Source organism: Limulus polyphemus, unplaced genomic scaffold, assembly GCF_000517525.1.
Source record: "Limulus polyphemus unplaced genomic scaffold, Limulus_polyphemus-2.1.2 Scaffold4886, whole genome shotgun sequence".
Classification (NCBI taxonomy): Eukaryota; Metazoa; Arthropoda; class Merostomata; order Xiphosura; family Limulidae; genus Limulus; species Limulus polyphemus.
Genome location: NW_013670496.1, coordinates 7,569 through 11,324, shown reverse-complemented (window position 1 = coordinate 11,324; position 3,756 = coordinate 7,569). Strand labels below are relative to the sequence as shown.

General features: G+C 28.3%; 1 long non-coding RNA gene across 1 annotated transcript in view; it reads left to right on the top strand.

Annotated features, from left to right (window-relative positions):
• The first annotated feature begins 30 nt into the window (after positions 1-30).
• LOC111088968 overlaps positions 31-3,756 on the top strand; it is a 10,435-nt gene continuing 6,709 nt past the window's right edge. The window contains exons 1-2 of the long non-coding RNA XR_002613364.1: positions 31-419; positions 2,428-2,479. This is a non-coding gene — a long non-coding RNA (uncharacterized LOC111088968). The remainder of the gene's footprint in view (positions 420-2,427; positions 2,480-3,756) is intronic.

Genomic DNA, 3,756 nt, shown 5'->3' with positions numbered 1-3,756 from the left:
CTGTTAAGCTGGTTGAATTTTGAATGTTACCTATGGTTACAGTTCTAACTTGAGTTTGTAGTTAAGAACAAACAAGGACAGATATTTTTTACTGCCTAAGTTTCCTTAAGATTTATTCAATTTCATCAAATTAAAGAAAAGGTTGTATCAATTCCACTTGGTTGATCAATTAGTCTGTCCTTGCTGAGGGCGTGGCTACTTTACATTGACCAATCAACATACTTATCAGGATGTATTTAAACAAGTGTGGAGTAGGTTTTTCTCAGAAAGTAGAATTAAAGAAGGTTTTTTTTCAAAGGTTTCTAATACTTGTTAAAACGTTTGTTGTTGTTGTTGAATTTGAATCACTGTGTTAAGTTTTTGAGGTGAAGAGTGATTCCAGAAGTGAACGTTTCTTTATACAACTGGATATATATAATGTAAGTACAAATTATGAATTTTTTTTCTGTGTTATAATTTTGTTAAGTTTTTCTTTTAATTTTATTGGTTTGGTTAGAGAAATATAAAAACTAGAGTTAAATGCAGTATTTATTGATGTTGGTGACTCTATTCAATCCATCAAACGATTAGTGCTAACGTGAAATGAAATAAGAATAACAGTCTTGTGATTGTGAAAAATCTTGCATGGATGAGCTCGAGCCACTTAATGTTTCTGGTAAATTTAACATTCTTAAAGTTAATATTATAATGTACATTACAGAAATATCAGAACTTAAAGTAAACACTTACCTACACTAAAGGTACATACGTGTAACAGTGTAAATCTACATTTGACCTGAAGACTTTTAAAGAATCGTTTGTATTTACTCTTAACTACAAAGTGTGAGCTTGTTGGATTAAATTCTGAATTATTATTTTTTTCTTCTTCTTAACTTGTTAGAAGTAAAAGTATTTGTTTTGTATTTACTAACTTGTTTTACAAGTGAATGTTAAATTTATTAACTTTAATAGATCCATAATTCTTGTATGTGAGTTTTTATTTAGTTTTTGGTAAAAACTGATTTGTAAAGAAAGTGCTAATTAAATGGCTAACATTTTGTTTTAATGACTTTGGTAAGATTGGTTTTAGACTTATTGTCACTTTCCTAAGCTGTTTGTAAGAAAGAATGACTATTTGAATAATTAATACTTTTTAACATTCAAATTGTACAACATTTTAAAGCAAGGTTTTTTTATAAATATCCAATACAGAAGCTATGGATCAAATGTTCCTTTCTACTATGAATTAGAATTTTTTTTGTTTTGTTTTTCCTTCTGAAGTTTATGGTATCCTTCTGACCTCATTTAATGTCCAAATTGTAAGGTGTATCTCAAAAGACAACTTGTTTTAATTTCTAAAAGTAACATTTGTTTTTTCTCTTGCAAAGAAAATATTTCTAACTCCTGTTTAACTAGTCATTCTGTTTATGTAGCTTTGTTTAACAATTTAATGTTTGTAACTTTGTACACTTGTGATGTAAACTTGGTCACCTGTTAAATGTTGTAATTATCAAACCAAAGTATTCTCTCAAATATTGATTAGTTAGCTGTATGTGTACTTCTATTGATAAACGTAACTTGTTACATTTAAGTTTTAGCAGGTGAACCTTTTGTAAATGATATATTGTTAGTGTTATTTTGACATTAATGTAAAATGTACACTTAATTTCTCCACAAAGTTTATTCTATATTTTAACTTATTTTTCTAGTTTCATATTTCAAGTTTTTTTTTTGTTAATTTACAAATAGTTTAAAAAATATTTTATTTCTTTAGCTGTTTGTTCTGAGTTTTGTTAATTGTCACAACACTACTTGTTACTGATAACTGTGAAACTATTACCCAAATCTCAGACTGGTATTGATGCTGAAACCTTAAGTGACAAATGTCTGAAAAGTATGAATATTAATAACTTGTATAAGGAAGCATGGAGTAATTTCAACTATCATTTAAAATCAAGTTTTAGTTTGTGTATTTGTGTACGAGTGTAACTATTTTCTTCGTACATTTGTACTAACTGTATATCAACTTGTTCAATAACAAGTAAATTATTTTCTATCTACATTTGAATTTTAAAACAACTTTGACAGTTTAAGGTGGGTTGTTATGGAAACTCTGAAAAAACTTGTGCTTGGTTGCTTGAGACAATATGCTGATAATGCCTGTATAATTTAACGTAAGATTGTGCGTGTACTTTAATATTTGAGTAATATTTAATATAAGACTGGTACAGGATCTGTTAAAACCACTGTAGTATCTTGAAGATAAATTTGATAGTCTTTCTTTCATACAATATAAATCAAAGTTAAAAGAAACATACTTATTAATAACTAATATTTTGACATATTATAAATCTTGCTACTTAAAAACTGGTTTAGAAAAACAACTAATGTACGTGACATTTTAAAATTGTAACTTTTATTTATACTTGTCTTTTTTTGGTTTATCAGTTTTAAAATGTGAAGATAAAGAATTATCCCACAGAAGTATCTCTTTCAATTGGTAAGTGTTTTTATTTTCAAACTTCTACATTAAACTTCTATATTTTATACAGTGTTATATTAAATCTTTTTTGAAAATTTCAGCTAAATGTGTGTGTGTGCGTGTGGTGGTTTGTTGTAGTAGTAGTAGTAGAAACATTATTATTGCTGTATTTGTTATGTTAAAGATGACCTTGTATATTAAGAGTTTTTTAATTTCAACTTTTACATTTATCATGCAAGTTTCAGGAGCTACATGTTTATTTTTCTATTGAGAACCTTCATCTTGTATAGATTATAAATTTAGTGTTAGTTTCCTGTATGATAAAGATAAATATAGAAACTTTATTATAATAATATATTGCTGGTTGTGTCATTCATATAACTTTGTACTTAGGCTATTACTAAAATAAAGTTAGGTTTAAATCTGTTTTTATAAAGAGGAAATTCAGTGTACTTTTAGACATATCTTAAGTGTTTTATTTTACCTCCCCCCCCTCCTTTGTTATCAGTTTTTATGATTTTGAAAGTGGCCTGCATTAAGTGTATACTTGCGTATGGTTTGTACTGTTTAGTCAAAAGCTGATGTGGGAGTACATAAATTTTGGACACCTTGGTTGTTTTTAAGGACTTCACATGTGATCTTTATTTCCCAAATAATACTTACAAGACTAACTTACCAACATATTTTCATTACTCAACCTGCTCGTCTTGGATTGTGATAATTTCACATTCTTTACAGACACAATCTCGTGTACTTCAACCCTGCAAGAGTAAAGTTTGGTCACAAAACAAGCTTACACACAAGGTCTCGATGTAAATATCAAAATCTACTAAAGTTTATCTAAATCTTTATGGCTACAAATGAAAACTAAAATGTACACAAGTGATTTCTTGTTATTTTTGTTGATTACAAATGTTGATAAGATAAAGGAAGGAACCTTAAAAAATGTACAGTTAGTTTTATTAAAATATTTTTATAAATACTAGTCGGTTAAAACACTTTCTATACACTTCTGACATTACTGTATCATTGGTATGTCTGTTAATAACCTTTGTTAAGAAGCTTAAAATGTAGCATGGCATCTTTAAAATGAGAACTTCTGTTACAACAGTAGAAGTCATGTGACTCTGCTAGCGCATGCATGACTGAGTTTCTCAAATTATCAGGGAAGCTCAAGTGTGATCAAGGTGTCTCTTTGTTAGTATATATAAGCCTGGCAGTGAAAGCCAGCGGGGTAATATAAAGTGTGTTTTGTACTCATCAAGAGCGAAGTTATCGAGATTGTGAATCGCTGT